The sequence below is a fragment of the Dromaius novaehollandiae genome, chromosome 2, assembly GCF_036370855.1.
Source record: "Dromaius novaehollandiae isolate bDroNov1 chromosome 2, bDroNov1.hap1, whole genome shotgun sequence".
NCBI lineage: Eukaryota > Metazoa > Chordata > Aves > Casuariiformes > Dromaiidae > Dromaius > Dromaius novaehollandiae.
In genome coordinates this window covers 23,813,420-23,826,379 of record NC_088099.1, presented here as the reverse complement: position 1 = coordinate 23,826,379, position 12,960 = coordinate 23,813,420, and positions in this window count along the sequence as shown.

Sequence of the window (12,960 nt, the reverse complement as noted above, 5' to 3'; positions counted from 1 at the left end):
TGGCCCAAATCCTCATCCTGGATCGTGTCGTAAAGGTAATAATTTCTCATCTGCATTCTGTAAATCTGATCACAACCCTTACTAGTGCTAGTCATAATCCAGACACAGCTACAGGGAACAGAAATATTAATAGGACGTATGCTTCTTGCTGTGCTACAATTCATTTGAACATCAAGCCGTAAAGTCAGCATGTTTCTGTGACCCCAGCCCTGGCTCAGTCCTAACCCTGAACTTAACACTCCAGGAGACCGCCTCTGACCCAGGAACGAAACATCAGCTCTTTTTCTCTCCGAATATCAGCCTTCATCTTACTTCTGGGGGTCTTGAAGGAGCACTTCGGCTTTTGCTTTCATAATCGTAGCCCCAACCCAACAGTAATTATAGCAGCTCTGTCTCTACTGTTAAAATACAGCACAGATCAAGGCAGTGTCTGCACCCTTAATGACCTCTCAATCACTGATCATCATGTTTTAGTCAGACTGAACCACTCCTTGAAATACATCATCGAAGGACAGGTGAGAATGGTCATTTGTGACCATCTTTCACCATAACCACATAACTGATAAATAAACAAATAAACACTGAAAAAAGCATCTTTTCTTTGTCCATTAGAGGGAAATCATAAGCATTTAAAACATAGCTTTTTGTGTTTTGTTCACTTCTAGGCCCTACTTCTAAAGTATTGTATAGTGATGGATGAATATGAGACATTTATGATGGTTTTGGGAATCCCATGAGTGTCTGGGATTAATCTGAACCAAGGCTGTGTTTGAAGGTCATGGGAAGATTTTGTCATTCAAAGTCAGCGCTCCTGACATGCCCTCCTCAGAAGGGGTTTTGCTTCACGTTCTTCAAGGGCTCTGCACCTACAAATGTTTATAATCAGTGCACGCTTAAGTGATTTCAAGTGATGTTACATATAGTGTTAAAGTATGCTTCTAGAGACAGCCATAGGATCAGAGATAATTATAATCAGGGAATGTTTAAATTATTAAATGCCTCACAGTTTAGAAAATTTTTAAACCAAACAATGACATGGTTAGGCATAAAATAATGTATTCCAAGCATTAATGATGCTAGTATTAGCAACACGACCATGGCGACACCTGATAACATTGCTATTGTAGTGTGCCGTTTGGAGTCAGGAGGGCTCTGGGGGAGCACCGCTGAGCTGCCAGCGAGGGCAAGTGCAGAGGCAACGCGATGCCCATAGCCGTAGCTAGCTTTAAACTAGCCGGCTCCTTAGCAGTCTAACTATAACAGCACAGCCACCAGGAACCCAAACACACCGGAAACCAGGATCATCATTTATTGGATATATTGAGCTACTATAACAATCACATGACTTTACCAGACAGTAATATATCCAAGTTGGGGCTATTTTGTATTTCATAGCCTCAGCAGGACTGGTTTCTAAGCCAGGCTTCGCAGCACGTGTGTTGTCCCAGGCTAATTGTTTTAAGCCTAGCTCAAGTATATAGGCATGCCCTAGCTTACATACCCTCTTCCCATGTACCTAGCTTTCATACCCTCTTCCCATGTACATTTAGCTTTTCAGGGAACCTTTAACTCTTATCATTTCAGTATGAGAATTGAAATGTTCATTTAAATTGCATTATTCCTGTAAAACTGTAGTATTATTTATCTGATTCCTACAATATGTTTAGTGTTTTACCGACAAAGATGACAGTCATCTCCCCTTCAATCATTTGAATATCAGGATACTTTAGGATGAAGACAGAAACTCCCTGTTCCCTATTTACAGAGAATTCTTTTATCTTCTTGACAGTTTCTCGAAAATTTGGTGACAAGGTTTGCTAACAGATTGTCAATCAGGACATAATATACCACCTGTAGCCTGCCATTTTATAGAAACACCAAGAGGGGGAGATCTATTATACCAATACATCACAGGGTCTTTCAAAACAACACTGCAAAACAGTCTGTTCCAGATACATCTGTTCTCTCATTGTAAAAACCTCCAGCACATTAAGACATTGGAGAAATGGAGGCATTCTTAGATCATGTGCGTACGAATGCGTAGGGAGCTCGTCATGAGGCGATGGCTTTGGAACACAAACTGTGATGCACAGTCATTGCTTTGAAATGTTAGAGAGTAAGTTGGGAGGAAAAATATAAATATCCTCTGTCTTGGGGTGCCAGAAGGCATGAAAAATCACTGCCCAATAAATCTTGTTGGGTTAAAAAATGAGTTTGTGGCACCTCTAGGACTGAACACACAGGATTACCTGATTTATGGGAGTTATGAAGTTACAAGGTGCCACTTGAGAAGCCCAAGGCAGGGAGCTCTGCAGAGAGAAGGATAAATAGTGGTTATATTTGATTTTCAATACTGAGACAGGAAGGAAGAGAAAGTTCTGTCAGGTCTCAATCACTCTTTGAGACCCTGTGCTGAAAATATCTTTCTACCAGAGACACTGGCATCTGGGCAGTTTCCAGTACCACTTCAGGGTGATCCTTTACTGGAAAACACTGTTAGCAAAAAATTAAATGCTTAGTGGAGATACGGATTTTTAAGCCATTAAATTAGGAAACATTTTTTTCTTCTGTAAGGTTGGGAGCGTTGGATCCTGATGAAAATGGAGAGAGAGTTCTCCAAACTCTCTGATCAGGCAGGTCAATAGGGAAGGAATTAGTTCTCAAATTTCTGGTGTGTGTGTGCATGGATCCTTCTAAATGTAGCTGAATGTTGGACGAAATCCTGCTTACATTACTCCTGAAAATAGTCCCAACAGCCCATTATCTAATTAGCAGAATAGCAGTAAAACACTGTGGTAGCGCAATTAGCTCGACTATCAAAAGTTTTGTAGGAAAGAGTATACACTTCCCTTTCCCTATTTCCTGTCTCTTTATTGAGACCATCTCCCCACTTTCTCTGAGATGCTGGTAACATAAACCAGCAAGTCCGACTGTCAGAAATGGTCTTGGTAGAGCTGCTGCCGCTGCTGCCTTGGGGTAGGGAGTGGAGTAGGTGACCTCTCCAGGTCCTGTTCTCTATGGTTGCTCCAGCACTGGAAGTACAGTTTGCTTTGGTTGAATCAATCAGTCTCTTTACAAAGCAAATACGGCTAGTGAATCATACTAAATGAGAGAAGAAGTATATAAGGTTTAAGGATTATTTACTGGAAAAAAAAACAAAACAGTTTTCTGCTTGAACTTAGGCAGGAAAGCAAAAGGCTCAGTTGTCAGAGGTGCTGGGCACTTGGAGCTCTCAGGAACTCCAGTGGGAGCAGTTGAAACTAAACACAAAGAGAACACCAGACCAGATTCATTTAGCTAGCCAGCTTTGACCCCAGGATTTGTGCCTTCCTTTTTTCCTTTCCCCACCTTTCTGGAACCGACATTGCTTAGGAGCCTCTGTTTGGTAGTTTGGATCATTGTTAGAGGCAAAGGTGATAATAATGCCTATACTTAGCATTGTTTCGCATCATGAACTTCTGGTTTCAGTTGCCTATGAAACTCCAGTTGTTTGTCAGACTTAAAATGTACATGCCATAATTTCCCTCACCTCTCTGCCTCTGACTCCCTATTTTCTCTGTCTTTCCCACGTTTCCTCTTTCTTTCCTTCTTTCCTTTCTTCTTTTTTCAATGAAGAAATGCTCAGTTGCTTCTGAGAACAGACGTAGAGGCTTTCCTGGCTGCTGCCGCCACTGGGGCTGGCAGCAAACTCAGGAGTAGAGAGGTCCCGAGAAGTGAGCGCTGCCGCTGCTGATCCTCAGGCAAAACGTCGCTTCACCAAGTGATCTGAGGTCTGCGAAGAGCACAGCCTGAACAGGCTGAGACGCCTATGAGCGAGGAAGGGGAGGAACGCTTGTGAGCCATGCGGTAGATGCAGAAGGATGTTTAACTTCGCTCCCCTCTAAAACAGGAAACTGCATCCAGGTTTAGAAGGAAACCTTGTTTCAGCGTTCTGCTGGTTCTCTTTTCTTCTGGAAGTCCACGTAAAAGATCACAGTTGATACATGAGCTCAGACGGGACAAGCCTGAGCCGTGAATATAAAACTCCCCTCCTTGCTAAGGAGTTATCTGTGGCCAGTGTGATTCTATGGCAGAACTCCTGTTCTTCCCGGGTGCATTGAAAGACTATGAATAAGGAAGAAATTAAATAAATAGCAAAATAACAGGAATATAGTCATTGCAAAATACAAAGCATCCATTCTTATGCATTTCTCACTATATTAACACATACTACTTTGTTCTAAAAAATCCTGGCTTATTCACAGCTGATAAATTGATTTTTTAAACCAAGAACTTCAAGCAGAATTAAATTTTCCTACTAAGCTGACTTAAATTTTCCTTTAGAAAGGAATTAATTGGATTTGATTCTAGGTGTTCAAAAAATACACCTCAGGAACCTTTTGTAGTCCCTCAGTCAAAATAAGGCTTGATGAAAAATGGAAAATCTCTGTTATTCCTGCAATTTTATGATCAAATTTAGTATTAAACTTTATTAAGCAATGTTTTGCTTTTATAATTTAATAGGCTAGTGAATTAGAAATGTGCTAGGTATCTTGCACATCTCATAAATAATTTTGTCAGGTAAGAGCCAAAGTGCTGCTCTTTCTGTGGGCACCTATGTATAATTCTGCAGTGGACTTCCCCAGGAACAACATGGCATTATTGAAGATTTGTCTTGAAAGATTTATCTTACTCTGTTAAAACATGTCATTAGATTTATCTCTTTCAGTATCATAGGTCTTCATTGAGTCAAATAAACCATATTTTGTTTACCGCCCTGGAAAGATATAAATGCTAAATACTCTTTAACTTTATTTTATGAGAGTGAATATTATATTCCGCTTTCCAGTGACCTTTTATTGCCTTGTGAATAAAAAAATAATTTACCAGACAGAAATAACAGCCAGAGGAAGGTGGGATTTATGAGCATGCCAACTCCACTAAAACCAAAGGATAAACATAATAGTCTCAGAATAAAAATAGTGAATTATCTAGTGCCCTGTTCTCAAAACTTTAAAATAACTTTACTCACAAAATTAGAGCTTTACTCACATCATCATCTCAGAAGTAAGAGAGTGCAAGTTCTGTTTCTTCCTGTTTTCAGTTCCTTGTATCCTAATGTATCTCAGAAATAATTAGATACGTTGCATTTGTAAGAAGGGAGAACCTGAAAGAATTGTCAGTCAAAACTACAATTTGTCATTAAATAGATCATCTGCAGAGGAGCTCTAAACTAGTCAGCAGATTTTTGTATCATCATGGAAGACAGTGTTAAGTATTTCTTTGTGGTAAATTATTGTATGAAGTTCTCAACTTTTCAAAGTAAGGTAAGCATCAAGTTTACATACTGGAATCTGTTTGTTCTAAAGGATCTTTAATTTTAAAACATAGGCTGCTTTGAAAAATGACAATGTAAAATGGCAATTTTGTTTTCCTGAAATCTGCTCTCAATACTTTTTTTTCACTGCACTGAAATATTATTTAGGCAAAGTCTGTGTTTGTAAACAGCAATTCCTTGCGAAATTGTTAATCATTAATTCTGGCATCTTAGCACATCCAGATACTGTCTGCTTAGTGCACAAACAACCCTCTGTTAAGTGAACTCAGGGAATCAGAAATTTATAAATGCTAGAACAGAAAGGCCGCTTGTGTAACCTTAATTCAGCCTTGTTTATGATCAGAGCAGGTACCTCATTTCTGCTGCAGGAATCATCCGTACAATCTCATGGTCTTAAACAAGCATATGTGTTAAATATGTGAAAACTATTTAAGATGCTATATTGTCACAGGGCTTATGTGAAATCTATGACTGGAAGAGACACTGTGATCAGTGAGTTCGGTCTCATGCCATCGTAAGTAACTAACTCACACAAACTGTATCCTGAAATTCAGAATTTTGCCTCCAGCTTTTTTCACTGGAAGGTGATTTGAAGAATTTCTCTGTTCTGGTGCTCAGAATGTTCTAATGTTATGCTCATTTTTTCCTTTTCTGTAGCTTAAATAGTTCATTTCTTGCTCTGATATTCACCCTACTGGTATAAGGAAAAATCACTTTCCAGAATTCATGTTGGTATGCTACAGAAGCCGGGCTCTTTCCTTCTCTGCTCATAACACTGTCTTTTTAGTTCCTTGATCACCTATACTATGCAGATGACCAGTACTGTACAGAGTTTTCCAGATGAGTCCCTCCAATACCTTGTACTATGGCATTGATTTAGAGAATTAACATTTTTTCTTTTTGAAAGGCGTATCCCACTGGTGGCTCATTTATTCTATGACTGACTGATACTCTAGGTCTTCTTCATTGCCCATTTCTGTCTGATGAGCTTCCCTATTCCTTGTATTAATCTCTCATTTGTTTTACAGTAAATATTTTTCAAACTATCTCTAGTATTCTGTTCCTCAGAGTCACCCAGTTCTTCTTGTATGATGGCCCAATCCTTTTCTTTGTTGATGATGCTCTTCAGTTTTGCATCAGCAGCAGATGTCATTAGCACACCTGCAATTTTGTGTCAGAATTACAAATGATGATATTACAAAGTAACACCTTTTATGTGAGTTTTTATTAAAGAATCCAACTAGCAACCTCTCTAACAACTCCCTTTACAGCAAAACATTTTTCTTGTCACTTTACTAAACAAGGCTTTGCAACAAGGCTCATGTTCTCCAGCTGTAATGATTTGCTAGGTGACATCATACCAAATGCTTTAGTAAAGTCCAGAGACACTAGATCTCCTACACTTTCTATGAATGAAGAAACAGTTATCTTCTCAAAATAAATGGTTAATCTAGTCTGGTAATCTCACTTTGCATTTTAACCCACTTCCCATTTATAGTTAAATCTGAATTTTTTTTCATTCAAAATTCTCATTGAAGCCTTGCCCACGGACAGATCAGACTCACAGGTATAGGATTGGTTAGGTAATTCTAACCCTTCCATCTTTTCTTAAATGTGAGAGACTACTAAGTATTGGTTTTGCTATTTTTCCAGGCATCTGATGCTGCACCTGCACTGACAGATCTATACAAATGCTTGGCCTTTGATTTCATGTACCAGTTCTTTGGAAGTTCTAGGATAGACACCACCTTGTTACATTCTGTGCTTTGAATCTGTTTCCAGCTGTCATTTAGTAATTTCCATTTCTCCATCCTCCCTCCAATTAGCCAGTGGGATCCTTTGGAGAGGGAGAAGATAGAGGACAGAAGGAGGCCAGAGACGTGGGAGACAGCAAGGCCTCCCTTTGCAAGCTTGCCAGGAAATCTCTCTTTCAGGAGCCTTCCGGTTTCAGGTGGGACATGAGAGGGAAGAGAGAAAGGAAGGGAAGAAAAGAGCCTGTGAAAATGTGAGGAAGAGGAACAGAGTTTCAGGGGAAACAGGAGAGGACAGGGCCTTGCTGCACTAGATCAGAGCGATGGTCATGTCCTGTGTTAAATGGGGTTCAGGACGACCTAGTATATAAACATCAGATGTCTGCTTCCTCCCAGGGAGGGCATGGTTGAAGGGGGAAACGCATACCAAAGAGTTCCTTGTACCTTGCTCATTGCCCCGGAAGCCACAATCTCCAGGTTCCCATCTGTCTCCTTTAGAAGTGCTTGGGATGGGGCACAGGGACCTCACAGGCTACTAAAATGGGTCAGATGACGACCTTTCCCTTTCTTCATTAAGGTTTTTAATATATATTCATTGTATTCCTTATTTAAATTACTTTTCTTATTTCATATTTCAAACGTTTTTTTCTTATTACCAGCACACGAATGCTTACTGATGAAATTTCACAGCTGCATATATTTCCTATGCACACATGTTCTTCAGGAATAAAAATATCAACTCAAATCTTAGTGATCTCTAGTCTAGAGACACTGCTCAGTCATAAATAATGGAGGAGATTAGTGGCCAAGATTCCTGGAGCAGGTGGCATTCATTCCCTGATACTTTCAAGAGACCCTTTCAACATCTCCCATCATCATCTCCTTCATGGAAGGCTGACGTGAATGAGTAACTTTGCATATTACTCTTCTCGAAAACAAGTACGTCCGTTTTCGAGTATTACACATAATATGTTTTTCAGCTACACCAAATCTTTTCAGCTACACAAAATAACAAAGACAAAACCTCAAGTGAATTATGATTTAAGTTTCTTTTTTTAATAAGATGAAACAAGAATTCTACTGCCCTAACATTTCATAGATTTTTATGCTAAGTTAATGACAAAAATATTTGTGAAGAAAATGTCCATTTTACACCTGTAATAGAATTTTCTTGCAGCAGCAGCTGTGTCTGTTTCATGTAGATGACAGGCTGACAAATGGAAAGATTATTTCCCTTCCTTCTTTCATTTGAGAATCATAAATCTGAAAAATGTGGAATAGATTTTTTTCTTGCATCTTGTAAGATTTTATAGGAAGATCCAAGATGGCAGAGAGGGCACAGTTCCAGAATATAAATTAAGGTCTGTACTGGTACATCCAGCAGTTGCTCAACATGACTTGACAGTATCTTTGTCAAATCGATATACAACGCTTTGTTGAACTAGTGGAGTAAGTGGATGTGTCTGATAAAACTAACAATGTGTTGTCCATGCCATTGACATGAGTGCTTATTTAATAATATTGTTTTGATTCAAAGTCAGTTTTTATATTTATACTATTGCAAACCCAGCAGAAGTAGCTGTCTCAGCCGTCTGTATAACCTCATGCTCAGCAGAGCAATTCTCTTCAGCTTTGTCTTGAGGCGTGTATATATTGCTACCAGACTGAAAGTAAACACTATGAGAAGTTATACTCGCCCTGAATAGTCACAGTCAAAATTTTATCTTCTTCAGTGGTGATACAAAGACCAACCAAACTGGATGTTGAGTTATTGACCAAGTGCTCTTTGTCTCGAGGCATTTCACTCCATGCTGCTCTGGAGCTGGCTGATTTTGGGGGCAGTAATTACATCATGGCCCTGTAGCTCAACAGATTTTTTCTTCTTGGTTTTCAATGCAGCTGTCCCAATGTAAAGCTTCCCCAGAAAAGTTGTGAAATTTGTCAGAAACATCCCTCCATACACATCTGTGGCAATTCAAAAGCAGTGGATTAAGTTGTGTTTGTGCTACTGAGCAGATAAAGCCAGTGAAAATGTCACCCTGGAACACACTGCAAAGCATCTTCAGAGGACCGTGGTGTAAGCAGAGGCTCATCTCTCAGATTGCTGACACGATTAGGATGTCAAATCCTTGCTAAGCCTTAAATAACATAGCTCATATGTAATTTTATGGTGTGACGACTGAATCATTTCTTAATTCTAAAGTTTTTTAATTCTATCCTTTTCTTCTTTTTCTCCTTCTATACATATATACAAGCACAAATGCTCTTATTCTTCTCCATTAAAATATTAAGATTTTATAATCAGAGGACACTAATATCACCTTTTAGTGCATTAAAGGTCATATTACAATAAGGATTTATGATTGTCAGGTTACCCTGAAGATGTCCTATTATTCATAGTCTAAAAATGGAAAACAGGTGGTATGGCAAGTTCTGTTCTTTAACTGTGTGATGACTTCTCCATCACCATACACTCTTCTTATCTCTGGTTGTGTAATGGGGCACTGGTTGCTGATTGAGCATGGATCAGCCAAACTATTCTTTGCCTGGACTAGCTGGATGTAGCAAGACAGATTCTTCTTCCTCACGTGTACAAGCTTCAGCAGAGCCAGAAATGTCTCCTTTCTGCACCAAATACCCTGGCATCTTTGCTTTTTCTTCCTTTCATCATAACAGACAGGGAAAATCATCTTTTATATGGGATCTGTATAAAATTTATACGTCACAACAGTCCCTCCTGGAGCCTTATTTTTGAGGCCTTGAGCAGAACCCAGGATTTCTGCTTACGTTTTGCACACAGAGTGAGCAACAGCTTGCTTAAAATTTTATCTGTAACTGTAAAATAACTGCATTAACTTGAAAGTAGAAGGCCTGCTCTGGTATAGCTTCCTCGTCTTAGTTAATATATGAGAGAACAGCCTAAAGCAGAGAGGGCAAGCCTGTTCAAGTGGGCTGGGGTGTTTGGTGAGTGGGAGGCACAGAGATCTCAGCGTGCCTCCCCTCTGCCTCCCACTCCCTGTGTTCAACATCCATCTCCAGATGGAGCGAAACAGGGAAGAAGCAGCGAGGTCGTTCCATTCCTCCTCCGTAGCATGTCCGCCTTCTCAGGATGATTCAGGAAATGATCCTTTTTCATGCGTTCCACCTTTTGGCAAGCATCTTCCCCACGGAGGATGCCAGCAGCATTTCTACCTCCAGGAAGAAGGAGATAAAATCATAAATAGCATTTAAGAGTTAACTATTTTTGGCTATGTTGCTTAGACCTAAAGTCCTCTTTTCTCCTTCAGAAATTCATTGACTGAGGCAAGTCAGGGAAAGAACGCAGAAGACGTTTCTGTGATTATAAGTGCAGCAGACCAGGGATCAGCAGCACAAGTGAGATTCAAATATAATGAAAAAGGGGAAATCACAAAAGGCAGAGCTACTGCTGCTGTCATTACTGGCTGAAATCCCACAGGCGCTGCAGTTTCTGGAACACCAAGCAAACCCATGCTGCAATTTGGATGTGTCCCGTGGCACGCACACCACCACCTCCGCTGGGCCGGCACCGCGCCAAACCAAGCTGTGACATCCTCTGACAAAGGCACTTCTACTCTGACCTCAAAGAGAACATTTTTATTCTACTCCGTTGACAAATGTGCTGAGGAGAGACAGCTCTCTGGTTATTTACAGCCTGTTACAACCTGGTACTGTTCTGAAAAGGCACTGGTGAAATGTGAGTGGGCTCTACAGCTGGTCCCATGTTCTCCTAAGCCAAAAGGCTCTGGTCCATGGCTGTTCATGGTTCTCACCCAATATGGATACTGTGTTTGCCCTTTTTTTTTAATGCATGTAACTCTTCAGGCTGATACTTCAAAAACAGCTCACTACTCACAGGCTCCAGTCATTCCTATATGTTCTCTTAAGTCATGTCTAACTGCCAGGTGTGACCTGAGACTCCATGCTGCCCCGAGGCTTGGGCTAGCAGCATGCCACCGCCTCATGGTGTGGGAAGAAACTCAGGTACAAAACGAAAAGGAACAGGGTTGTCTGAAGGTGATCTGCACTGCAGCCTGCACTTACTTCATATCTAAATACAGTCTCTGAACTCCTCGTTGGGCTCCAGGAGTCTTACTTGAGATGAAAGACATGGCAGACAGTAAAGGGAAGGAATCTCAGCAGAAGAGTTTCTTATTCACAGTCACTTTCAGGAGAGCACTTCACTACACTAGTGTTTATGAAATAGTGAACAGCACTAAAGCATTTCCCTCCCCTACCAAGGAGGACGTAAAGAGTCCTCTCAAGCTCACTTGGTACATCCTGATAAGGCTGCAGGCTTGGTAGGTAACAGTGACAGACTTAACCAGCTGATCTGATACAGCACAATGTTTTGATTAGTAGGATAGACCTATGCAACTTATACACATGTATGAATGTAGCACACATGGAATGTATTAAATGTTGGTTAAATCATTAACTGTTACAGAGTGTAATGATGAATAGAAAATCATTGTAAAGCTGTTGTGTTTTGTGTAAGCATTCTGCAAAATCCGATTCTTGGCCCTGTGTTATCTAGTATTTTCATTTTTTAACACTATTTGGAAAAAAATCATTTCTAATAAATTTTATAAATATCCCCAAAATCATGAGAGAAAAGAACGGTCAAATTTACTTAGGTTCAAACAGGCATATTCAATTCAGGCCCAAATGTGAGGCACAAAGAATACTGCATGAAAAAAAATCAAGGACTCCTAACTCCATAAACAGAAATTCTGAAAAAGTCATGGCTGTTGGAACAGATGATCAATGCTATGGCAAAAAGAGCTAGTTTAGTTCTTGTACATAAACAGGACGATCTCATATAAGGAGGTTATACTAGGGAATATTTTTTCACTCTCTTTAATGATACGCAACCTAGAAGACATGACTGGAAAATAGAATGGGGCAGATTCAGAACAAATAAAAGGAAGTTTTTTTTTTAAATACTGCATATTTAAACAGTTAAGCTCATTAGTATACAATATTATAGACACCAAAAGCCTATGCTGGTTCAGAAAATAATGAGACAAGTTGTTGTTAGTGCTTTCCATGGAGCACTCTTAAGCACAGAGATCTCTTTATTCGCCATAAAGCTGTAGGCTTTTTATACTTTCACCAAATTATCCACTACACATCATGTCACAGACAAGCCATTAATCTACATGACCTTGGGTCTGATCCAGTACAGCTAATCGCATGTTGTTATGTTCTTACTACTGCTATATTTACCATGCTGACATACGATCAGTTCTCTAATATTGTGTCTAGTTCTGATGTTTGCAGTCCAAGAAGGAAACTGAAACACTGAAGACCATAAAGATGGTTTAAAGTATTAGGAAATAGGTCAAATATTAAAGAAGCCTGACTGACTTCCTTTAACAAGCAGTTTAAGGAATAGTTTGCTCATATTCCAGAAGTGTCTAACTGAGAAAGGGCAGACTCTCCAGCAGAAAAAAGGTATGCATCATGCTAGGACTCATCTGACTAAACATAGAGGTCTGTATATGAGCTAGTCAATCTAGAATCTCTGTACTGTCAATAGAGATCTAAGCAACATTGTCAGAGGATTGTAGAGCACAATTCATCTCATTCTAAAGTAGACGTCTAAAACAAGTTAGATGAATCACTCCTTTAAAGTTTCTGTTTGCTCCACTGTCTGTAAAAGGCACGCAGGGTGACTTGCGTGCTTGTAAACGTCTATTGGAGGTACCCAAAGTTGGGTGAATTTTCCCCCAATGTCTGTAAACTGAAGCTAGACAATTTAGATTACAAATTACTACTCTGCCATTAGTGACTGGAACACAGTATGGCTTTTCTTTCAAAGGCTTTTAAAAAAATTAAGATGAAACTTTTTTTTCCTAGAAGCTATGCCTG